This window comes from Clupea harengus, chromosome 12 (assembly GCF_900700415.2).
Source record: "Clupea harengus chromosome 12, Ch_v2.0.2, whole genome shotgun sequence".
In the NCBI taxonomy this organism is placed as follows: domain Eukaryota; kingdom Metazoa; phylum Chordata; class Actinopteri; order Clupeiformes; family Clupeidae; genus Clupea; species Clupea harengus.
Genome location: NC_045163.1, coordinates 857,379 through 884,533, shown reverse-complemented (window position 1 = coordinate 884,533; position 27,155 = coordinate 857,379). Strand labels below are relative to the sequence as shown.

Here is a 27,155-nt window from a genome sequence, read left to right as displayed (position 1 = left end):
GGTCTACCACTCTAGTAAGTGTACCTGACTTCTTTTTTTAGTCATTGGGCGTACCTGACTTTGACACTCTACTTCGCAAACTCTGGCCAACGCTGGCTCCATATTTTAGCTTAATTTCTATAGAATGGAGCCAAGTCATGCACCTCTATATACAGTTGATGGTTTCTGCGAACAGCAACGTTGTGTTCCCTGGTGTTTGTCTCTGGAGAGTGGCTGAAACCAAGCAACACAAAGGACAAGACAGGACACAAAGGACAAGAATCAGTTAAATGCTAAAAACCCCTAAAAGTTGAGAAATAGGCCTACACCATCTTTACACATTATAAACAATCTTTTTAACATTTTAAGGATATGTACCTATGAATTAGCCTATATTTACAATGTTGCAGTAGGCTAAAGGGTATAGGCTAGGTACTATGTTTCTGTATGTTTCTGGGATCAGCAAGTTGAGAGCAATTGAGGCCTGCTGCAAAAAAAGGACATTTTAAAAAGATATTCTAAATCTACAGTTAATTAAATGTTTAAGGTATCATCATAAAATCAAGTTTGGAGAAAAATCAACCTCTGACCTCGTAATTTGTAAATTGAAGTTACTGCACAGCAACCGATACTTCCTGTCATTCAATCGTTATGGAAGTTTGCACAAAGGTAAAAGAATGATTAATGAATGGACAATTTATTTTAAGGTATAGAAATAGAATATAAAAAATGTTCTATTCACTGAAATTCTATTGAAGTTGTAGCCTACTTCATAGGGATACTGAATGTCTATACATGAATTTAAATCTAGACTGAATGTCTATACATGAATTTAAATAAAAAAAAAAACATTTCGATTTCCTGAAACGTGCACAAACACTTCAGCCAATTTAGCAGCGTGATTTTGACCATGTGATGTAAATGGTCCAATCCCGGGAAGAATTTAGGTCCCTGACAACGGTATGTGTAATTTGTTTACTATTTGTATACCCTAAAAATCTCCCGTTGGCAAAACAACTGAATATGAATATTCATATTAATGCCATGATTGTAAGGGGAAGCTTAATGGGAGATGGGGAGGCTGCAGGTGTTTCTCGCCTCCCCCGCTCTCTCCTGAGGGTCTTGACTTCATGCCCAAGTGTTGATATCTCCCCTCTCATCTGACTAAATCTTACAAGATTTGTTATTCATTTATTCAACCTGGTAGCGTTGCCATTCTTTAATATATCCAACTGGTACTGGGGGACTAAAAACATTTTCTCTGCATACTCAATCAAATCTAGCTGTGTCTTGATGCTATTAGACTACATATAAATGAAACAGCCACACTTAAGAGATGGAGAAGAAACCCCCCTTTTGAATAATAGTACACTTCTTCCTATACGCACACTGATCTTTTTATCTGTAATAAACATTCTCTTTTCTTTTACAACTTTTTATAGTGTGATTTTGTAAGATGTATGATATCATGGAGAATGTTTGAAAGCCACTTCACAGAGGGTGAAGATTAATTTGTTTGACGCTGTCGGCAAAATGACGCGTCTCGTGATGGTTTCTTTTAAGTAAGAGATTCAAAAGCGTCCGGTTTTCTGAATTTTTGGCCGACATGGCTGTATTTCATAAACAACAGGAGACTGTGAAAGCAAGTCTGAGACATTTAGATTCTGAGATCAAATTACTGTCGCTTTATAATCAATCAGGAGATATCTGTAAGGCTTTTCGGTGGCATTTTAAAAACATTCCATGAATTACTTTGTCTAGCCAAAATGTTGATGTTGTTGTTATCTCTTGGATTTTTAAACAACATTACATAATTAGTGTTTAGACTGATTGTCCTGTTAGATTTCCCTTGCAGAAACATTTATGCATTTAATTAATCTAGGTAGGTTTGAGTAGTGTCTGTCCCTCCCCCACCAACGTTAGGTACGAAGATCGATGGAATTTCAGTTTTACAGACGGTGATAAAGTGGAAGAAGGCAAAGATAGAGCTCTGCGGTAAGTGAGAACTGTTTTAATGTGAAACGTTGTCATATTGATAGTTGGGCTGTCCCCGCATTAAAATCGCCAGCTAGCAGTCACAGGTGTGTGATGGCTAGCTAACACACAAACATACCAGGACCGATTTTTACACGCAGTCAGCTTGTTAACGTTCGCTAGCTGGTCAGTTACATTTACATTCAATCATTTAGCAATTTAGCAGGCGCTTTTATCCAAAGCGAAGTGCAATGGATAATGTGGCAGTTGCATGTGATTGGTTATGTACATGTGGACTGAAGCCTTGTAGTGTGCTAGCTACACATAGGGCTAGCCACAAATATCTCATAGCTAGCTAGCTATACTCTTCTCCTCTTCCTCGTGGGGTAATTAGCCCGCATGTCGTGCATTTTAAGACAAGTGCATTATTTTGCCTGTGCTTATCTTTTTTCACGGGCAGGCAAAAAAAACGTGTTGTAATTTTGGCTCTACCAGTGTTATATGTCACTTTATTAAGTTTTAATTTTTTTTCAGTCCAGAAAGTAACTATGTAGATTATCAATATGTGGTCAGTTTATCGAAATAAGCTTCGTTTCTAAATAGCCTATCCTACGAAGAATTCGGACTAATTCCTAGAAATGTATTGTGTATGTGGTTTGAGGGTTTGCCAAAGGCATCTATAGTATTGGTAAGTAGGCTATTCTTCACAAGTCTATTGTCTATTTTATGTAGTGTAAATATTCAATGTGTATGTTTTAACACTTCTCTCTCTCTCTGTGCAGTGAATGTGGCAGTGTAAGGCGTGTTCAACATCTTGTTCAAGTAGGTCTGAACTTCTGCATCATTATAAACTAAAACATATTCATGTTGGACGCTCCACCCATTATCCCTGTACATATTTGACCTGCCCATGCTCGTTTAAAACATGGAATGCTTTAATTGTTCACCAGAATAGAGTGCATTCCACACAAGTGTCTCAGAGACCAACAAAGCTTTCTATATTTTGTCACATGTGCATGTAAGGATTTAGCAACACAAATAGACTACTTTAGTCATATTATTACCACACATCTTAAGAGGAATGAGAATGTTCCCTGCATGTTTTTAGGTTGTGATTTTAAAAGCAATATTTATGGCACTTTTAAAAGTCATAGAAGTCGTCACCATACACCACATACATTAACTGACTTCAAACTAGGTGAAGTGAGAACCACTAGACTAGCACCTTCCAACAGATGCACCATTTTCTGACACAGAGGAAGATGATCGTGAAGAGGTTTCTGGCGTATGCTCGGATGTAAATGCACAGCCCAGGGAACTCGCTGGTTTAATTGAGCAACAATTTCCAGCTGCTTTATTAAAATTAAAATATTTGGTCCATGTGCCGGGAACAGCCATTGACACATCTTTAGAAGAGCTTCACCACTTGATTAGCTCTCCAACTATCCCTGTATCTAGAAGTATTGTTAGTGACATATTTCAGAGCGACAACATCCAAGTAGACGAATCGCTTATAGCAGAAATTGGCAGGGCAGGGCAGTTTGTTCAGCTACCCCTGTGCATCAAGCTATAAAAAGTGTGGCCCAATGAGTACTTCATATCAGCGCAGACATTAATATAACTAAATATTTAGAGTAGTGGAACCAGCTACATATGTGCTAGACACAAAACAGAATCACACATTTCAGTATGTACCAATATTGATACCAATATTTTTGCAGCAAATTTTTTTTTTTGAACTTTTATTAGAACAAGTGTTTTGACAGTGAGTCTCACACAGCATGTCATACAATATTCTATATAATTATAATAACCATATAAAAATAACAATATATAATACAAGTGTATACCAAATAAAAAGAAAACACAAATGACAGAAGGGTTATCCCGTTTAATATGAGTAATCATGTGTCAGTCTGTTACCTCCAGATCCCCCTGACTCTCTATCTTTGCCGGTGAAAACCTCGCAGCTTCTCCTTAATCCACTCTTGGCGGGTCTGTCGGCTGGGTGCAGCTCCCGCTCGCCGCCAGGTCCTCCCCATCCTCTCCGGTAGCGCATCAGCCGACTTCACCAACTCGACAGAGATTCCCCTGGTCTTTAAGTCCCGTGCCGCTTCTGCTGCGCTCCCATAGGTTATCGGCCCAGCGTCGAAGAAGACTCGTAGCTTGGCTGGCGGTGGTGTTTGGAATCGTATTCCTTTTTCCCGAAGAATTCTCCTTATTTGAGCATACTCCTTCCTCTTTGCCAAGGTTTCAACGGGGTAGTCGTGGTCGAAGTAGATCCTCCTGTCGCTGTGGTAGATCTCCTTCTTCTTCCATGCAGAGTGTAACACCAGTTCTTTAGTTTTAAACTCCTGGAAGTATGCAATCACTGACCTGGGCTGCGCATCATTGGGTGGCCGGGGGCCGAGCGCTCTATGGCTTCGCTGTATGCCAAGTTCAGCTTCGGCGAGGGGCTCCAGCTCTTTTTTAATGAAATGATCAATAAACTGCTGAATATTGTTTCCCTCAGTCCCCTCTGGGATTCCATAAATGCGAAGATTGTCTGTAAGCTTCATCTGTAAGCGTTCCTGAGTTTGTAGGGAGCTACTCAGCATCTCCTTGAAGTCAGCGTTCCACTCTTCTAAGTCGGCTATGCGCGTCTCTGCTTCATCCACCCTGTCAGTTGTAGCTTTGACCACTTTACCACTTCGCCCAGCTTCTGTTTAATTTCCTCTCTTATGACAGTTAGCTCCTTTTTCAAATCTTCTCTGATTCTGTTTTGAAAGTTGCCCAATTCGGACTTCATCTCCCTGGCCATATTTCTTACGTCTTCACGTATGGCGGCGATGTTACCTTCCATGTCCACCGTAGCGGTATTTTGACTGCGACCACCAGGACATTCTCGACGTTCATCCATTATGGCCCCTTCAGTCGCTGTTTTATCAGTTTTGTCCACTTTCCCTTGCGGCTTTCCCTTGCTCTTCTTGTGTTTTTCCCCTTCAATCATTATTGAGCACAAATTTTAAGTCAAACGTATTTAAATTGGGGAATAAACTCCGACCGACCGACCGGGAGGTTTTGTTTATGCGACCGTTCGCTTCAGTCTCATTGCTCAACCCCGACAGAAGGGTTATCCCAATGAATTCACATAGTTTCATATTCAATCCAGCTTGTCCAGTCAAATGTCAACCGAATGATCATTTTAACCCTCTAATCCCCATAGCGGCCGCCGACGGATCGTAAATCCATGACACTTGTATTTGCAGAGATATATAATACTTAATTATTTGTCTTTTGTGTGACGTTCAATAAAGCTAATTTTAACGTTACCTCACTCATAGAAATGACAGTTAGCTAGCTACCTTGTCTGAGGAAAACGTTAGTCTGAGGAGTTGGTTGATAGCGAACTATTGAATGCATCAGGGTCATCACTAACTAAACTGATTCGATTTAGATAAATAACGTATGTATACGTATGTATAGAAAAAAACTGACTTCATTCAATGAAATGAAACAATCCATGAAAATGTAAAAAAAACACTGATGGCCTTTAATGGGATAGTATTTTCTTCTTTTCTGTGTCAGGATGTTGGGTGTTCCAGCTCATCTGATAGTGAAGCTATTGAGGGTGCTGTGGCAGCAGAGAGGAGTGAGGACATGGAGGAGGAGAGGAATAGTCAGAGGCCTGATGATCGCAGGGAAACTTCTGTAGGACAGGGGAGAGGCGGAAGACGTGGAAGAATGAGGGGGAGTGGGCGAGGGCAGGGCAGATTGTTAGCGCAGCAGAGGGCCAACGAGTCTTTTCTTTGGGTTAGAGATGTATTTGATCCTACCCTTACTCTATACTCTAGTGAGTCAGGGCCTCAGACCACCTTCACAGGGGTGTTGGAGATTTTTATGCAGATGGTAGGGCTTGTCTTTTTTAGTAATTTGGTAGAAAACACAAACCTCTATGGTTCTTCGAGTGCATCCTGGTGCGATACATTTGTAGAGGAGATGAAGGTGTTTGTAGGAATAAACATCCTCATGGGTATACCTCGTTTACCGTCTTATGTGGACTACTGGTCATCCGATCCAGCCTTACGTGTGTCCTATGTGGCAGACACCATGCCTCGAAAAAGGTATGAGGAGTTGTGCAGATACCTGCACTGTTCAAATCCAGGGATGACAGACTCTGGTGACAAGCTTCAGTCAGACCTTTTATGTGTGTCCTTCAGGAGACCTTCCCCAAACTTCTTCGGCCATGGAAAAATCTCTCGGTAGATGAGGCCATGATTAAATTTGACGGCAGGTTACTGTGGAAACAGTATCTGCCTAAGACACCTGTCAGGTGGGGTATTAAGATCTGGTGTCTCTGTGACTCCCTGACAGGATACTGTTTAGCATTTAACGTATATACAGGCAGAGAGGGGGACGTGGTGGCAGATGATCTTGGTTTGGGATACAGGGTTGTGATGGGTTTAATGTCAGACTACCTGTACAAAAACCACCACTTGTATGCGGATGTATTCCGTTAGTGAAAAACCTACTAAGGGCCAGTACTTATTACTGTGGGACCATAAGACCCAACAGAAAGTTTTTCCCCAAAGACATTATGAAGAGCAGATTGATGCGTGGAGATAGCCTGAAACAGTCAGCTGAAGGCATGACTGTTTGTAGATGGAGGGACAAAAGAGATGTCTGTTTTATATCCTCCTGTGGTGGTTCTAAGGATATTTTGAAGCCTGCATCTAAATTCACGCCAGATGAGTTTATCACTGTCCCTGAGCTTGTGCTAAATTATAATGCCAACATGGGGTGTGTGGACCACATGGATCAGCTAAGGAGCTACTATAATGTAGGAAGAACAGGGAAGAAGTGGTGGAAGTATTTGTTTTGGGGGATGTTGAATATTGCCCTGGTGAATGCCTATATTGTGTGGTTAACTGTTCAGAGGCCTCTGCCCAAAAGTAGAAGACAGTTTTCATTGAAGTCGCATAAAATTAAACTAGTTCATGAGTTGTGTGATGGTTACAGCAGTAGGAAGTCAAGAGCTAAGGGGCAGTCGGCCACTGCTGTGGAAAGGGTAGTAAATCCTAACCTGAAAGCAGGTCACTCCCTTGTTAAGTTTGATGTGCGTAAAAAAGGCTGTGTGGTTTGTATTAGGAATGGCCGTAGAGCACAATCTGGGAGGTGTGTGGAGACTTCATTTGGGTGCTCCACATGCTGTGTGTCGCTCTGTAGAACAGGTTCTTGCTTCCATGAATTTCACGGAATGTTTTAGTGCACAGTGTGCATGTACCTCTCTCGGTTCCTCTATCTCTCTTGTTCCACCTGTTTTATATCTCTGGAAACTCTGTGTTTCTTTTACAAGTGTGTATGTGCAGGTTGTAGGTTGTCTGCTCTCTTCTCCAGGCTGTAGATTGCAGGCAGTGTGTGTCGCACTGTGAAGGAGTGCTATTACAGGTCCCGGGTGTGGCATGCAGCTGTCCTGGTCCACCTGTAGAGAGTGTGGTCTGTGTGTTTAGGTTGTCTGTGTATGTGCAGGTGGTAGGTTGTCTGCTCTCTTCTCCAGGCTGTAGATTGCAGGCAGTGTGTGTCGCACTGTGAAGGAGTGCTATTACAGGTCCCGGGTGTAGGGCTGAACGATTTGGGAAAATAATCTAATTGCGATTTTTTTACCAAAATATTGCGATTGCGATTTAATATGCGATTTTTTTTATCCTCTTTTTTTCCCAACAAAACGTAATGAATGATTTAAATATGACCAACACAATATTAGATACATTTAGTGTAAAATATTCTTTCCCACATTTTACATTTTTATTTAACTGCTCATTACAGAAACAAGAACAAATCGGTGTGCATTTAAGTAATTTAAAAAAAGTCATTTTAAGTATAAACACTAGGCATGCACTTTTTAAACACTGTGTGCAAAATGTACCATCTTAAAAAATTTTTTTTTTTTTTTTTTTTTTTTTTAGACCACGTTTTTTAATCGCGAACGTTGCGGTTAGAAAATCGCGTTCTATCATATCGCGATTAAATCGCAAATGCAATTAATCGTTCAGCCCTACCCGGGTGTGGCATGCAGCTGTCCTGGTCCACCTGTAGAGAGTGTGGTCTGTGTGTTTAGGTTGTCTGTGTATGTGCAGGTTGTAGGTTGTCTGCTCTCTTCCATATAAAATACATATGTAGTGTGCATAGGGTAAGTTTGGCTTGTTCTCTTTTCCCTTCTGTGAGGCGCATTGTGTGAACTCCTGGTATGAAATGCACCATAAAAATAAAGCTTTAAAGATTTACCTAAATGTATCTCCTTATCTGTTTATCAAATACAGTAAAAAATAGATGAACCTCTCCTTATCTGTTTATCACATTGATGTCTACTAACAAAATGTTCTCTCTCTTATAGCGTGACCCAAAATGCTGATAGATGAGGAAACATCGCTACTGTCTACATTTACCTCTGTTTCCCCTCCCCTTCTGCCACACGCCCCCCCTTCCTATCTCTACCCAGCCGACCTCAAGCAGATGGGTCCCCCCTTACGTGCCGCGGTTCTGCTTAAGGTTTCTCCCTGATTTAACAGGGAGTTTTTCTTGCCCCTGTCGCCATTGTGCTTGCACTAAGGGGGTTCAGGCACTGGGCTCTGTAAAGCGCCTTCAGACAATTTAATTGTTTTGGCGCTATAGAAATAAAATTGAATTGAATTGTTCGCTCTCTCTCTCTCTCACACACACACACACACACACACACAATAATAATACATTCTGTTTGTTTGCTAGCATTGGAAATTCGTTTTCCAATTTAGTGTAAGCTGCTTAAAGCAGCAATAAGGAGTTCCGTTCCAAAACTAGCAAGCTAACTACCTAAAAAAACTATGTTTTTGTTATCTATATGGTTTACTATTGTTGATGAATAGTTCTATTAGATAGAATAGAATCTATTTATTTACAAGATATAGAATAAATACTAATTAAATACATAAAGAATATATAAAATTAAATAAATATGTTTGCAGCACTATTCAAAACTTAAGTCCAAAACGAACCTAGTTATGAATTTGAACTTTAGGGTCTATTTCAAGCTATGTATTTTAATGTTGGTAGATGTTACTTATACATATTTTACATCATATTAAAAAACAATTAATTCCCTTTCAAACAAAGCAAACTTGTTATTGTCATTTTTCTTTTGTTTTCTAACTATAACTGTTTGTTTACAGCAGGGGTTTTCAACCGGGGGTCCGCGGCCACCTGGTGGTCCGCGACAGCATCGCAGGGGGTCCGCGACATGATGAGCCTATGTTTATCAGTTCACCATTGATTTTTGAATTTTTTATAAATTCGCTTTTTCAACACATTTCCAGATTACTCTTGAATATCGTGAAAAATAAAACAAGCTGATAATAATATAAAGGAGATTCACGCTGACAGAATGTAGCCTTGCACCTATCCAGTCTATGGTAGCCTGTGCTTTGATAATGTTAATGCATTGAGTCCCTAACGTCACGCCATACGCATATTATTCATAACGTACAGTCTCGCTCGCAAAGTTGACAAGCATCTGCATAGCCTCCCTGTACTTTTGAAGTTTAGTCGAAAAAGTAATACTTTTGGTGAAGGACTGAAGTTATCTACTTGTCCTTAGCTAACATTTCGTTCTAACGTTGAGTTAGCTGGTCAGAAGCACCAATGGATCGGTTTTTAGTGAGGAGAGTGACAGAGGGACAGGCTTCCAACAAAGCTACAAGCTACACAATGAGGAATACATCCAATACGGATTTACAGTGACGACAGACAGAGCAGGAGAGGAGGTACCAATGTGTTTTGTGTGTTCAACATTACTGTCAACTGAAGCCATAAAGCCGTCGAAACTATTGCGGCATATGGAGACGCATCACGTTTTCTTGAATGCCAAGCCTATTGAGTACATGCAACAGATGTTGCGTGATTTTCATATGACTTAAGTTCTGGATAAGTTGCCAGACAGAATTTCCAGAGCTTGCTGCAAATGCAATGAGGTGTCTTTTGCCCTTTCAAATACCTGTGTGGGAGTGGTTTTTCTACACTGGCGTACTTGAAGAATAAGTACAGGGCAAAGCTTGAACCAGAGAATGATATGAGACTGTCGCTATCTACCATTTCGCCACGAATAGACCGGCTGTGTGGACTTCACCATGCCCAGATATTACACTGACAGGTCTCCCCTCTCTCCACGCACGCACGCACACAAACGCACGCACGCGCGTGCGCAGGCACATCAGTGGGCCGTGGATTAATTTCTAGTCAGAATGGTGGTCCCTGGGACACAACCAGTTGAAAACCCCTGGTTTACAGGATGACAAAAAATTAAGGAATTCACAGATTTTATCAGTAGTTTGCTGCAGTGTTCTAGAATTCTATTGGGGTATAGAGGGTTAACCAATACATTGTAACAGGTGTCCATCTTGCTAAGTAAATGTCCATCCGGAGTCGTAGGCTTGCAGTTAAACTTTCCATAAAATTCACAGCCTGGAGCCTCTGGGCCCACGGTAGGTGGGTGGGGCCTGAGCCAGTTTACTGTGATCATTTTGTGGGCTATTAACATCATAACTCTGATTATGTACAGTTCGTTTTTCCCTAGCCCCCTTGTAGGTGTAATTCCCAAAACCAGCTGTTGTGGGTCAAACAAACTGTCTACATTCAAGATCTCACTTATCTCCCTCTTCACCTCCTCCCAGAACTTCTGCAATTTAGGGCAATCCCAGAAAATGTGAAAAAAGTCCCCTATTAGGCCACAACCTCTCCAGCAGAGAGGGGAATACTTCTTGTCATATTTAGCTATTACTAAGGGTGTTTTAAAATATCTCATCCTTAGCTTCCAACTAAATTCTCTCCAGGTTGAATTACCTAAACATTTGTGCCAGGACATCCAAGAGCTTTCCCATTCATCATCTGCAATAATGGTGTTAGCCTCCAATTCCCATTTGCCTTTTATATCCAGTGTGTCGATAGATGTATCCATATGAATTCTACTGTATAAACAGGATATTATATGTTTTGTTTGGATTCGGTACTCAGCTATCTTCACCCAGTACGCCTCAAAATTGCCTGGTGTGTCCTTAATTTTGTCCCATTCCTTGTGTGTGGTCAAATAGTGTCGAAGTTGGAAATATCGGAATAGATCTTTGGCTTCAATACCATACTTTGCTTGAAGTTGTGCGAAAGCCCTGAGAGTCGTTCCTTCAAATAATTGATTTATTGTGGTCAAACCCTTCTCCGCCCATTTACTAAAACCACTGTCTAATTTAGCAGCCAACTTTCAAAAGTCTGTTAGCGTTACCTGAGCACAAATGTCATTTTCTCAATCCTGCAGAAAAGACCGTAAATCAGTGTCCCTCAGAGATGCGGCTCCTCTTCCTCTCCTCCCGTCTTCCTGTCTTTGCCATGTCGCCCTCGAAAGCTCCCGCTCCATCTTCTCTCGCTCACTCACCTGCACCACTATGCCCAACTCCCCAAGTGTCGGCAGAGCCTCTACCAGCGTTGGAAAAGTTTTCACTAAAAGTATCTTGTATCTCTGGGCGTGCTCATGTCTTCCCTTTATATTTATTTATATTTATATTATAATATTATTATAATCTTGCAAACAGCCAAACCACACCGAATTTTGAGGGAGCTAAGACTCCTTGCGACTTTCTCAGAACATGGCGTCACCCGGAAGTCTGCAGCAAATTTTAAGTCAGGAACATATGCTAACAAAGAGAATGGCACACTTCTTATTCCAGATCCTAGACTAAAGTCCAACATTCTTGAAGCCTTGGTTCAAGAAATTGTAACGTTCAAACTTTATTGCACTGGCCAGGAGTTCAACATGGTTGCAAAGGCCCTCGTATCAAAGCATCCTTGCTTGACTGAGGGAGGTTCTCTAACTGGTTGTGCTGGATGGAAGGCTAGTTTGGGGAATAAACTTGCAATAGACCGCACTCGGCTGAGAAAACTAGGTGGCACTGAAGTGATGGTAAATTCCCTGAAGCACAAGCCAGAAGGAAAGTCAAGTCCAGCTGCTGCCATTAAGAAACCGCGGCGGTCTGAAGTGAACTACTTTCCCATTGGAGAATCTGAGACAAGCCTGGAAAAGCTCAGCGAAGAACTTCTCTCAGATGTCAAGAGAAGGAACAACAGGGAGCTGGTAAAGATGAAAATGGACAAAACATTTGCATATAGCGTATAGTGTTGCCATGGCGGCATGTACATACACAGCGGCTTGGGGCTCTCCAGACTATAGGATTTTGTTAGTATTGCTTGTTTGTTAGCACTCAGCTGAACTGGCACGACAGTATAGCAATGCGGAACTCCTGGATATTAATCGAGAGTTACATCGACTGTCAAGCGAGATATTCATTCCCCCCGAGATCCACAGTCTACCCAGCGAAATCTTCCTCGCCAATGTCTGGTCAATACGGAATAAACGGGACGAGATCAGATTACGACTCATGGCACAGAGGACGTTGACAAGCTGACTCGGGTAAGAAGACCGGTGGCGGTCTGTGCGTCTACATAAACAACCGCTGGTGCACAAACACAACCATTGTTGAAAAGTATTGCTGCCCCGACCTGGAACTTATGCTACTGAGGTGCAGTCCCTTCTACTTACAGAGGGAGTTTGGCATTGTTTACATCTCCCCACATTCCATCCAAACTTGACCTGTGCAACAAGAGGCAGTGTGACACTAGACCAGATGTACACTAATGTTGTGACAAAGTACAGTCTGACTCCCACCTAGGCCTGTCTGACCACCTCTCTTCCTGTACCCCTCATACCAACAAAGTGCCTCAGCTACAGGACTGTTTTGACAGCACGGACTGGAAGATATTTAACAGCCTGAATGCTCCTGATGACCCAAAAATGGCACTGGAGGAATACACATCTACAGTAATGGATTACATCAACTTCTGCGCGACCAATTTCACAAGAAGAACTGTGAGAGTGTTCCCCAACCAAAAGCCATGGATGTGCAGAGAGGTGCGTACACTACTGAAGGCCAGAGAGCCTACAGATCAGGAGATGCAGCAGCGTACAGCGTAGCCAGGGCAGCACTGAGGAGAGGCATCAAATCTGCGAAAGCCAAACACAAGCAACGTGATGAGCAATATTTCCACACCAATCCAAGACAAGTATGGGAGGGAATAAGAGCAATCTCAGACTAAAAGGGACTGCGTCATCCCTTGACCAGCTGTGCCACCCTGACTGAAGAGCTGAATCAGTTCTATGCATGGGTCGACAGGGACAACAGTGGTCAGCTGCCCCTACCCTCCGACGATGCTGCACCCACTCTGCACTGGAAGCATTGAGGAAAGTGGTTGCCTTAAAAACATCAAGTAATGTCGAATGAAAAATGTACTCAAGTTAACTTAAAATCTATTGCAATATCAACTGATTTGCAAAGTGATTACACTTAAAGCATTAAGTTCAATGCACTTAAATCCAAGTTGATCTAACTTAAAATCTTTTGCAATATCAATTGCTTTGCATAATTACTACACTTAAATGCACTCAATTCCAAGTTCAAAATCACTTGTAATATTAATTTCTTTCCCTATTGTCCAATTAAAATCTTGAAAGGGTGAAAAACATTTATTTCTAGTGATGTTATGTCTTTTGTTTTTATTTATCATTTCTGTAACGATTACACAAAAAAAGTGAAAAAAAGGAACACAATGAATTGTCACACACAACACTTTTTACAATGTTCAGCTATAACGGCAGTACAAAAACTTCCAAATAACAAACATTTTAACTTTTTTTAAAAGTGCAACCAGGAAGCACCTACTCACAAGCTGCAAGCTGATTTTTCAGCGTCTGAATTTTCGGTGCCAGCTTGCGTTTACTCAAGTTAAGCATCACCTGCTGGATGAAGAGGAACGTGTGCTTCATGGACTTAGGCCCAATTTATGGTTGTCCGTTTACGCAGACATGCAGAGCCCTCTCCGTCATTGCAAACCCTCTCAGAGCACCTCTCTGTGGCCTGACGTGCACCTCCCAAATTCGAAATGACGGAGGGTCCACGGAGACCCCAGGGCTGTGATTGGTCCAACCCATGCTGTTTACCTTGTGGGTAGTAGCATGGCTAACATTAGCTGGCTCAGACACCTCGCAAATCCCCGCAGACGTATTTTTCAGTTACAATAACGGGGTTTTTACATTGCACAGTGTCTATTTTTCTGTAACTTTTAAAAAAGCTAAGCAAAAAAAAGTCAAACAACTTTTATCGCTGTTAACCTTGTGGGTAGTAGCATGCTAACATAGCTGGCTCAGACACCTCGCAAATCCCCTCAGACTTATTAAAAAAAAATGTCAAACAAACAACTTTTCTGTACAAATACAACCATCTACGGAGTTTGGTCTGCCATCTTTTTTTTAATTGCTTTGCGACACCCACCAACCGACGGAGAACTATAAATGTTCACAAGTCCGTCGAAGCATAACGGCACCTTTTATGGTACAAACACATGCCAGCATACACTGTAAAAAAAAAAACGTAAAATTTACGGTGAAATACTGGCAGCTGTGGTTGCCAGAAATTCACCGTAAAAAATACGGTTGCCAAAAAGCATACCGTAATGTCTTATACATTGTCACCGTATTTTTTAGGGTGAATTTCTGGCAACCACAGCTGCCAGTATTTCACCGTAAAAAATACGGTTGCCAAAAAGCATACCGTAATGTCTTATACATTGTCCCCGTATTTTTGACGGTAATTTGCTTTAAAAATAACAGCCATTATATAAATCTGTTTGCGGTAATTTGCTTTAAAAATAACGGCTAGAATATAAATCTGTTTACGGTAATTTGCTTTAAAATTAACAGCTATAACAAACCTGTTTAAGGTAAACCTATTTTAAAACTACAGATAAACACAGCACAACGGTATGATATATCACAGTATATTTTATTGTAAATGTGTTTTGTTACATGCTTTACTATCAAACAAAGTTACAACTCAGACATATATTTTTTACCATTTTCTATTTTCAAAAACAAACAAAGAACAAGCACAGAAAAATCCGTGTGGCTAGACTGAAAGAATGTCTGGGGGAAACTTCCGTATGGCAGACCGTTGTGTGGCAAAAGCTCTGACGATCTGTATGTGTTGCAAAAACGGTGTGTGTAGTGGCTAAAGTTCCCTTCGTGTCATCTGTTTGCCCACTTGTCTTTTCTTCAAACTGTTCGTTCGTTCGTTAGCTCCTGATCCCAGGAGAAACTGTAAGGGTAGAAAGGTCAGGGGTTTGGGAGTGTATTGTAATGGTACAATCTAGTCTTATATAAAAGACACTTGCTCTGTATTCATGTTACAAAACATATTTGTTCTGTAGGACATTATTCTAATCCCATGATGTCAGTGTTAATCTGTTTTAAAAAAAAAAAAAATCTATATTTTGTACAGCTTTCATCGAAATATGAACAAGGTCAAAGACAGAGCTAGCTATTGGATATACCCAATATCCTTACCTTGGATTTTTTTTTTTGCTCGCTTGTTGAGTTTGCGTACTTGTCTTTTCTTCAACCTGTTCGTTCGTTCGTTAGCTCCTGATCCCAGGAGAAACTGCAAGGGGTTTGAGAGTGCATTGTAATGGTACAATATAGTCTTATATAAAATACACTTGCTCTGTAGGACATTATTCTAATCCCATGATGTCAGCGTTAATCTGTTTTTTTTTTTTTTTAATCTATAATTTTTACAGCTTTCATCGAAAATATGAACAGACAGAGCTAGATATTGGATATACCCAATGCTAGCTTCAAGGGCTATAAGTGACACAATCTGAGGCTAATCTGCCATTCGACAAAATATTACCAAATAAACTCTGATATAGTACAGTTAATGCATAATATGGTATTTCGGCAAAATAGTTGAAAATGAATCAATATGTATCACAATGTTCTAACATTAGATCAAGGATGGCTTCCTCACAGCTAACACCCATCGGACGGAGCTAGCTACATTGGATAGACCTGATGCTAGCTTAGCAGCACATGTCAAAGATGAGTTATCACATTTCACCTTTCGTTTAGTCCCCCCCCCCTTGCCGTCACTCTAATGAACAGTTGACAAATTATTATATTTATTATTATATTATATTATATATTATATTTATTTATTTTATTCTAAACTGTTGTGTTATACTGCATATTTTTCAGTTTAAGTACATTGAGAGCAACTAAACGCAGAAAAAATTCCTTGTATGTGGAAATGTACTTGGCCAATAAAGATGATTCTGATTCTAACGTTAGCTACAATCAGGGGACAAACAAGCTAGCTAGTTAACATTTGTACATTAGTTGACCTTACCTTGGATGTGTTTTTCGGTGAGTTCGCGCACTTTTCTATGTCTTGTCTTTTCTTTAACCTGTTCATTCCTTAGCTCGTTCAGTTGTGACGCTTACACAGCATTCACACGTACGCGTTGGAATGCGTTGATCCGTCAGGGTTGACGGATCCCCATTCACTTTGAATGGGGTGACGTCATCCTTTGCCGAACTGAATTGTGGCTCTGTCATGGTAAAAGGTGTCCGCGCACCAGAAGGGGTCCGGGCGACGTCATAATGGCTTTCGAACGACTCTTGAGTGACAGTTGCTATACCAATGCTAGCATTACGTAACCCGAACCCCTTTTGGCTATCAGTCAGTGAGTGTCAGGAGCAGGGGTTAAAGCAAAAAAAAATCCTGAGCCTGAACTTTTTTGTGTGTGTGGGAGGGGGTCGTGTCCCGTGGCATGGACACATTCGCAGAGTCAAAAAAACAAACAAACAAACATTTAGAAATGAATGATTGCAGATTATGGTGAGACTTTTGAAACTGCAATCCCAAGAAAGGTCAGCAATAGTACTCCACCTCGCTACAATATGGTACTAACACATTCGCATTCACAATTTCTTTTGATATCAAGTTTTGCTGCTAAGCTTTGTCCTTGAAAGGTTACAAGATGACCTACAATCACAAGGTGACATGTTATAATGGTATGTCAGTGGAAGATTTGATTTGCAACCATTTCATTGAGGATATGAAAAAGGACAGCGATTTACTTAAAGTGCAACAGTGAACTGTAGATAATAATGTAGTTTTATATTGCAACATTTCCATAATTATTTTGTTAATAAAGAATATATCAATAAAATAAATAACAAACAAAACATTAAAATGTTACAAGAACTGGTAACTTTAATGTTGGGAAATAAATACAAAACAGGACTTTGTCCATGTACTTGTTGGTGGCTTCGTCGATATTTAAGGAAAACATGCCGTTTTTTTTAGCTTTTCCGATATACGTCTTTTAAACTCTGGTGTTATGCCGCGTGTGTTAAAATAGCGGCATGCCGATTGGATATTGACAGTTTAGTCAAAGACACGTCACACACACGGTCAGTTATTGATGCCGGTACATCAGCTGTGGATGTTGCTCACAACAACGTTGTGTGTTGGAGAGCTAGTTGCATATATTAGCTTTCTCGAGCACAATATGCAGAAGCAAGCACCTGCTTCTCTTCACTCATTACACCAGCTACCAAAAGGCTTACTGTCCTTCCCTTCCCATCTCTTCTATCCATGCCCAGTGCCATTTACTTTCATGAACTTACTTTCCATCCTACTCTCCTTTGGTGTGATGTCTCTCTACTCGGGCATCTACGCTAGGCAGAGCGATAGAGAAAAGTCGGTGTTTGAAGCACATTTTCCCAAGACCCGCCCCAATCTACTTCTGATTGGCTAATAATGTTATTTTGAGAGCGGGAGAGTTGTGCTCCTTTCATTTCATTGGCAGACGAACTCATAAACTCGAAAGTGATGGTGATGATATCGAGACGTGTTTAAAAAAAAAATTTATAAAATATTTTTTTTTCGCAGCCAAACGCCGCACGCCGGAAATCCGGCACGGTGCCGGAATACTTTAATCCCTGCAGGAGTCGTTTGAAAGCCATCAGCTACTTTTTAATCGCTTAATATTGTGCCTAAACGGACACTACGTAACCCAGACGCCTTTTGGCTATCAGTCAGTGAGTCTCAAGAGTCATTCGAAAGACATCAGCTACTTTTTAGTCGCTTAAGATTGTTGCACAACGGGGGAATTGCTAATCGCTAACGAGATGCTAGTGGCTAAACCTATGTGCTTACTTACAGGAGACTGGCAGCCAATATTAAGCGACTAAAAAGCAGCTGATGGCTTTCGAACAACTCTTGAGACTATCTGACTGATAGCCAAAAAGTGTCCGGGTTACATAGTGTCCTTTTAGGCACAATATTAAGAGACTAAGCTGTAGTTTTAGCTACACCTGCCTTGCAGGTATCCTTTAGCAAATTTCAACAGGTTTCGCCGCTAGCGTCTCGTTAGCGATTAGCAATTACTTCGTGGTGCTCTACAGTTAAAGGTGCTGCAAACAATTCCCTGTTTTGTGAAAATGTAATTGTGGGTGCCGTCAGATATTTCTAATAATCACAACACATTAAGGACTTTCCTAGAGCAACACAACAAAGGAATTGCTAATCGCTAACAAGATGCTAGCGCGAACCTGATATTTGACTTGGATACTATAACAAACTAGCGAGTCAACAACTTTCCTAACACAGTCAAACATCAAGCACATGGTTGTTTTGCTTGGTTTTGGCAGGTCAAATACGGGCAAGCTGGTCTCAGGTAGAGAAGTATAATGGGAGATGCTCTGGGGTAAATTGCGTTATTGAGGTATTTAATGCAGCGCAAGTCTGTCACTTCCAAAAAAGTGTCCGGGTGACGTAATGCTGTTGGTATAGCAACTGTCACTCAAGAGTCGTTCGAAAGCCAATATTACATCACCCGGACCCCTTTTGGCACCCGGACACCTTTTGCCATGACAGCTCCGTTGGGTTCCCGTGCGTTGCGTTTCATGCTTTGCTTTGTTTCATGCAGTTGAAGAATGTTCAACTTCTCGAGAGGCAATGCATGCGTCAGCCAATCAAATTGCCTTTCATGCATAACTGACAGCACAGGCGCTAGCCAATCAGATCCCGTATATGCTCACGTCTAAAAAGCGGCAAGCTAAAAAAAAAGAGATGGCGACCAAACTCCGTAGATGGTCGTATTTGTACCTAAAAGTTGTTTGTTTGACTTTTTTTTGCTGAGATTTTTTTTAAAGTTACCGAGAAATAGACACTGTACAATGTAAAAACCCCTTTATTGTAACTGAAAAATACGTCTGATAGGATTTGCGAGGTGTGTGAGCACCCTAACTAATGTTAGCATGCTACTGCTTACAAGGTAAGCAGCTTGCTAGTGGCGTGATAGGTTTGTTGACCTGTCAATCTCACTATAACGTCTCTGGTATCAACAGAACCCCACGCGCCAGACTCCTCCTCCGCCATCCGTTGGCGCAACGCATTCCAACGCGTACGTGTGAATGGTGCCTTACAGCAGGGGTTTTCAACTGGTTTTGTCCCAGGGACCACCATTCTGACCAGAAAGTAATCTGCGGCCCACTGATGTGCCAGTGATTCCCAAAACAGTTTACAGTCCCGTACCCTTCTTTTTCATGTTTGTAACCGCCGCCGCCACGCCCCCTCCCCCCGCACACATATTCTGCCTATAATACTTGTCAGTGTAATTTCTTCGCTGAATATGGGTCTACATCAGTATTTTGGGCAATGCGACTTGGCTATTCAGACATAAATATGTCGACGGACCCAGGTATATTAATAAAAATAAAAAAAGTCAATGGTGAACTGATCAACATAGGCTCATGTTGCGGACCCCCTGCAATGCCGTCGCGGACCACCAGGGGGCCACGGACCCCTGGTTGAAAACCCCTGCCTTACAGGGTTGTCCCAGCAGATGTCAGTCGCACGTGTGAGCGTACGGGGCAAGGATGTTAGCATGAAGGTCATTTCAGACTTGTTACAACTATCTTGAAGAATTAATGTCAGCCTTAAAAACGTCTCTTAGAAATTGCACACACGTTTTTATACTTTAGTTTTATAATGTATCATCACCTCTGGTCAGAGGTGGTAGAAGAAGCCTATTCTCAAAACTGTGTAAAAATAACATTTAGTCATTTAGCAGACGCTTTTGTCCAAAGTGATGTACAAGGGAGAGAACATTATAAATAAAAGATATGCATTCACAATTTTACTCAAGTAAATGAATATCAGCATGCCAGATGTATTTTATCTGTAATTAAGACAGAAAAACACCGTTATTTTTATGGTGATTATGTGCTTGTGATATTATGGTATTTTCTCGTGAATTTGAACAACATTTTATGTTTTTACAGTAAAATTGTGTGTTTTCTACTTATCATGACAGTAAAAAATAAAGTTATCTTCTGTTTTTTGATTAAGGGTAATTCAATGTATTTTCTACGGTGATTACGGTCTTTTACTGTTGCTATATGACAGTTTTTTTTACCATAATTTCTACTATTTTTTCTTACAATGTAGCAATACGCTTCCATCTCTCTGAGTGGGCATGAACTGTCACAATGGATTGCCTCCCAACAGAAATGAATGGGATTATGCTTCCAACGCTACACTGGAATGGGTTCGTACCGTTAGGGTAGTCCAAATGCAGCGCATAAGTGGGTCTGTTCGAAAACCCTTAAAATGCTGTCTAACGAGGTCTCTTCTCTTATTGGAAGGAAGGAAGGACTGTTCGAAACCGTTAATCTGTCTCTTCCTGTTTTATAAGTTAAAATCGTTCACGTGACGGTCGATTTTCAAGGTAGCATCGATACATAGTTGAAGCTGCCTGCTCCCCATAAATATGTGCGCCAGCTCCCTGACCAGAGACAAATAATAATAAAAAAAAGATGGCGGAAGAAGTAACTGAATTGCGGGTCCAGTCCAGGAAATGTCTTCACCGATGTAAGTTGTTTATTTTTTTTTAAGTTACCGAGAAATAAACAGTGTACCATGTCATAATGCCATCATTGATTAACAAAATGAGTCTGATTTTGTTAGCCAGGTCGCTAACAGTAGCTGACGATTGTTAACTGGCTTGCTGACGTTAGTTGTGGTATTTATCTCCAAATACAAGTTAGTTAAGAAAGTGAACTGTTGTTTATGACCATCTAGAAAATGTGCATTGTAGCTGTACACAAATGTACTATAAACGTATCTGCTATTTAAAAAGATCAAGGCTAATGTTCCACATCCAACTGTCATAACTGTCAGTTGTTAACTGTCAATAGCTAGTTTGTTAAGAAAGTGAACTGTTGTTTATCACCATCTAGAAAATGTGCATTGTAGCTGTACACAAAATGTACTGTAAGCGTATCTGCTATTTAAAAAGATCAAGGCTAATGTTCCACATTCAACCGTCATAACTGTCAGTTGTCAGCTGTCACTAGCTAGTTCGCCAGCAAGTTAGTTAACCCTTTGATACACAAGCTATGCAAATCCCTTCTAAGGCACAACATGGGTCAAAAATGACTTTCTTCATTTAATATTCAAAGTATTCATTAAATATCTTGTTTTTGATTACCACAAATCATTATTTTCTTTTTTCCTTTCTTAATTTATGAACTAAAATATTTTGTTTTGTTATTACATCAAGTTTACACACATAGGTCAAAAATGACCCATGAATGCAAGTATGATAATAATGAAAAAAGACATACTATAATAATGATTTTGTTAAAAATGTATATTTTAGCAGTGATTTGGACCAAACAATAATACATTTAACATTTGAAATGTTTATTTGACACTTTGTCACACTCACACATAACATACACCATACAACCGATAACACTGATATTGAACTGTTAGTGTATCTGTAGTGTAACTGTAGTGAACAAAATTAATGAATTAAAGAAAAGAAAATTGATGCCATCTGCTGGCTTTTCGGTCTTTGGCAGCTGGGCAGATCTTGCACCTCTTGGCCCTCCTGTCTGATGTCCTCCTGTGGCTAGGTGGTGGCTGCGTTTCGTTTTTTGATCCCACATCTTCCCATTGTCTCTGTAATATGCTTTTGGAGGTGGCGCATGCCCTCCATGCGCCTCTTCATATGTGGCTTGACAAGCTCTTTGCCCAGCTCCTTGATGAATAGCCGCCGTGCATTGGTCACACCACCCATGTCATCAGGGTGTTGTGCAGTGAAGTTGGTATAGACATTGAGGGTGGCAACATCCAGCACATTGTGCCAGAGCACCATGGGCCACCTCTTTGTTCTCCGCTTTCATTTGTAGGTGCGAACCATCTGATCCATTGTGTCCATTCCTGATTTTATTTGGTTATAGTACTGGATCACTACTGATGTCTTCTTCACACTGTCGTCATGCATGGTGCTCAGGAGGACAACAGCCTTCTCCTTTTCCAGCACATAGCTCACCCAGTTCTTGTCCCCCCCTGCAAGGAGGTTCAAACCAATAAAGGAAATGAATTCCTCTTTGTCAATGCATCTCCACTCTTTCTCTTTTGCTGCTGCTGCTCTTTGTCCCTCCAAGTTGGTGCATTTTCAATGATGTTGTCACTGATAAACAAATCCCGGGCATCTTTCGGTGAAACGGTTGTTGAACCAGATGCAGGTCCTGGGCAGCTCCTCAGGATGTTGTGGCTTCTTGCTCTGCCCTGAGGGGGGATGCTCATTCCAGTAAGTCCCCTTTCTACTTAGTCTATTGGTCTGGGTCTGAGTTTCCTCTTCAGAGGACTCATCAGACTTGACTCTCTGCATTGGCTCCCTGTCAAAAGTAGAATTGATTTTAAAGTACTCCTGCTAACATACAAAGCCCTAAACGACCTGGCTCCAAACTACCTTAAGGAATTAAGGCATACGGCACGTGTTGCGACTGTCACCAGCCAATTGGGCACTGCTGTGCACCCTGCAGCCCTTACAAAGCTTGTGACTAAAATCTCCAAATGTACCAAACCAAACAAAATGCTAAATGCCAGCATATCTAAACACATGCAATACCCCCCTAACTGGGCTACAGACAGCGTATGTTGTACCGTGAAGGAGTGCGACAGATCCCGGGTACAGCATACGCCGTGTCTTGCGACTGTCATCAGCCAATTGGTCACTGTTGTGCACCCTTACAAAGCTTATGACTAAAATCTCTGCATGTACCAAACCTAAATAAATACTAAATAATATTCCCATACACCTAGCCAGGCAGCCTCTCTCTCTCTCTCCCCCTCTCCTTTCATATCACATTGCTAATGCATATAATAATACTGATAAAATGGCCATATTGCCTACTGTTAAATCTACTACCCAAAGGTATCTCCTTATCTGTTTCTGAAATTGATGTCTACTAACAAAAATGTTCTCTCCCTTATATCATGTTCCACCTGCTGATGGATGTGGAAACATTGCTCCTCACCCCCACTACTCCTCATCTACGCATATGGACAGCCAAACTCTACCCACTCACTCTGTTCTTTTTCTTTCTCTCCTAATCTAGACTATCTTCGCTATGGGACGCTGCTGTAGTCTCTTCACCCGATCTACCTGTAGAAACCCTCGGCCAATTGCACCCACCGCCACCGCACTGCCGTACACTTACTCCACCCCATACCCTATGCTAGCATTTATATACAATATATATTATTGCCACCACCTGTAACAGTAACCCTATGAGCACAGTGTATTTAATAAAAATAGAATGTAGAAATATTCATTTTACACACAACAACAGAAAACACAGAATAATAAATCAAAACTTTAATAAACAATATTTTAACCTATTTACAATACATCTTTTATACACATTTTTACCCAAAATAAAGGGCTAACTAAAACTAAATATACCATAACAGAATACAACCAAATGAAAACAATTCAGGCCTATGCAGAAAAGGCAATAACAAGGTGTTAGGCCTACAGGTTTTTGGCAAGAAACACCAGCCTGTCGACATTTTCTGGCTTGAGAGATGAGCGAAGGCAGGTCACTACATCTCCCCCAGTGCTAAAGACCCTCTCTGAGGAGGAACTTGTGGCCGGAATGCACAAGTACTTTTTTGCCAGCTTTGAGAGTCGTGGGTAGAGTCTCTGGTGTTCCCTCCACCAGTCCAGCGGGTCCTCCTCACTGTCAAGGTTGGCACACTGTATGTAAGACTGTAGCTCAGAGGCTACAGCTTGTTGTTCCTGGTGGGGAGAGGATCTTGGTGTGGTTCCCTCAGCGGTCTTGAAAAAGCTCCCCAAGGTCTTTTTATTTGAAGTGCTGGGTGCATCCTCCGCAGCCTTAACGTGTGTATCAGTTGGGCCCATCTCCTTGAAAAGAGTATGGTAAATAAAATATGAATGCCAAATGTAATCTAATGAAACATATTTAACATCCATATCCAGAAAGTAGATTACTGCACATTAAAAAACTTGATTTCATAGCACATTTTAATCCACTTCATTTCTTTAATTTATAATACATTCTGTATGTAATCACAATAATTACTAACCATGCTCACAGACGCAGCCATCTCAGAAGTAAGTCTGGCTTGGATTGGTCCAACCCTGTCTACACTAACGTATCTCAGCTTGAACCGTGGATCAAGAGCAGAGGCCATGTCAAGCAGTTCTTGTGTCCCAGGATCCTTGTATTTTTCATCCAGGTAGCTCAGGATTTTAGTTGATGATGGTTGTTAGGCCTGGATCATCATCGTTCACTTTCAGGATAGAGGAGCTGAAAAGGTGGAGGACTGGCTTGACAAAGGAAACACTGACATACTTCTCACTGGAAAGCGCATCAGTAAACTCAGTCAGAGGGCGGGGGGATTTGTTGATGGCTTCCAGTACGTCAGTGTCCTGCCATGTTGGGATGAGGTGTCGGGCCTTACTGTCAGTGGACAAGACTTGAGAGATGGCCCTCTGCTGCTCCAGGACTCTTGCGATCATTGCCTGCCTTGATCCCCACCTTGTGGGGCACTCAGTCTTCAGTGCATGCTCTGGAAGCTTCAGCTCCTTTTGTGCCTGTGCTAGCTCCCTTTTACGCCTCCAGCTGTAGGAGAAACTGCTCACAAGCTTTTTGCAGATCCCCACTGCACGGTCAATCCGAGGATCTCATTGCATTCTCTAACAAAAAATAAATAAAATGAGATTAATATGTTATATCAAAACACAGAATAAAACCTTATATGCACTCTTCCTTTTTAATGTTTTATTTTCACGTGTTCTTTTAAGATGTGTTTTAATTTTTTTATTATTGATCTTACTCACCTATTGCTAGATGGAGCCTGTGGCCAAAGCACTGGAGCCTAGTCCATTTATTCAGAGAAGCTGCCTTGACGACGTTAGATCCGTTGTCTGTTGTAATGCAGACTAGTCTCTCCTCCTGCAAGCTCCAAGAGGCCATCGCTTCCCTCAGTCCCTGAGCAATCGCATCTCTTGTGTGGTCTTGTGGAAAAATGACGTCTGCAAGCATTGACTCTTCATTGCAAAATTACCGTCGATGTAGTGAATGGTCAGGGACATGTACGGCTCCATTGTTCTGCTTGACCATAGGTCAGTCGTAGTTGCAAAATACTCGACAGCTGTGACATCCCTTTGTATTTCCCCCCAACGATTTAAATACAGTGCAGGTAATGCCTGTTTAGAGAAATAATTGCGCGAGGGGATCACGTATCTCTTGTCTAATGTGTTGACCATTTTTCTGAAGCCTTCATTGCTCACAGTATTTATTGGACACATGTCTTGAAATGCGATTGCATCCGTTACTTCAGTGTGTCTTTGGGAGGTGGATGGATACGCTGTCGCGCTATGCAGGGTCACTGTAATGGTTTTCTGGGTTGACGTTGGACATGGACGGTGATTCAGTGTGGTAATGTTAGCTTTAGCCTTCATGCATTCGTCTTACTGTGGTTTGTGGTGATTTTTCAGGTGGTTGAACAAGTTGTAGTAGTATTGCTATGCGGTGCAGACACAACTCTAACGCACTCTGTGCATATGATTTGTTCTCGGTTAACATCACTTGTCCTAAATCCCCAAAACTTCCAGACAACGGATGATGATCCTATTCGAGGGACTAGCTCCTCTCCTTCTGCTCCTGAAATTTTATTTAGCCTACCTTTCACACGACACCCGTGACCGTCTGCTCTCTGTTCTGTTGTCTGTCTCTCTACTCTTCTACTAATACTGGGCTATGTTCGAAAACTCCTAAAAGTAAGAAAGCTGTCTTACTACCTTGATGTCTCGTTAAGACAGGTGTCTGACACGAGATATTTTTTTTAAGATAGATCTTTTATCTTTTAAGATAGCATGTACGATCGCAGACGATCATGCTCGTTTAATTGTGGCAGCCAAAATCGTGATCGCGATTAAAATTAAATGAATCGTGCAGCCCTAATGTCCAGTATGCAATACTAAAACCACGCCCCTCATATTGAATCCACAGCAATAGATCAACCAACACCAAAGAGGAGAGTCATCCCAATCCAGACAGCAAGTTGCTACCGGCCAGTGTGGCAGGCACCCGCTTTGCCACTTTCAAGCGTGGAGACGGTTCTGCGCAGGCCTCCACCAGGAACGCTCCCCAATATGTTACGACCCCCTGCGCCCCTTCAGACATTGCAGTTGCCATGCATGGCCTGCAGGCAACAGTGAGGATGACGTAACGCCCACGGTTGATTGCATGATTGTCCACACGCGGGGAGGTGTGGGAGATGAAGGACAAGTGGACACCCGTCTCTCTCTCTCTCTTGTGTGTGGTTGGAGCTAGGACTTCCAAAGCCAGCTGCAACCTTTGTGAGCCTAAGAAACACAATGAAGACCCATATGACTACATACGTCAGTGGTGACAGATCATTTTTCAGAATCAGACACACTCGCTCATTGTTCAAAAAAACCTGCTGACATTGCAGTGGCCATGCATGGCCTGTAGGCAACAGTGGGGATGACGTAACGCCCACGACTGGTTGATTGCATGATTATCCACACGTGGGGAGGTGTGTGAGGACCAGTGGACACCTGTTTCGCTCTCTCTCTCTCTCTCTGACTATCTCAGCGTACAGATGTTCAAACCCCCTAGACACGTCACGTTGTGATAATTGTATGGACTTAATAAACACGCGTTATTTTGTAGAAAACCGTGGTCATCTGCCTCTAATGTTAATGTTGAGGTCACGAGCCGGCCGGAACGTAACACGTAATCTACAATTGTGTGTGGTTGGAGCTAGGACTTCCAAAGCCAGCTGCAACCTTTGTGAGCCTAAGAAACACCATGAAGATAAGCCCCCCATTTACAGGCTTCATTGCCCACGGGGACACAGGTTCAAGTTTGGCCTGCTGTCCTCTCCCCACCTCTTCTC

The 27,155-nt window shown here is 41.6% G+C and overlaps 1 long non-coding RNA gene across 3 annotated transcripts; it reads left to right on the top strand.

The window, feature by feature from the left end:
- The first annotated feature begins 17 nt into the window (after positions 1-17).
- LOC116222961 lies at positions 18-8,451 on the top strand. 3 transcript variants are annotated; one of them, XR_004164853.2, is made up of 4 exons: positions 18-1,541; positions 1,903-1,974; positions 2,736-2,775; positions 8,327-8,451. It is a non-coding gene; the product is annotated as an uncharacterized LOC116222961 (long non-coding RNA). The 3 variants fall into 3 exon arrangements; XR_004164852.2 differs by lacking the exon at positions 18-1,541 and adding an exon at positions 1,570-1,688; XR_004164851.2 differs by lacking the exon at positions 18-1,541 and having other exon boundaries at positions 1,710-1,974.
- Positions 8,452-27,155: the final 18,704 nt, after the last annotated feature.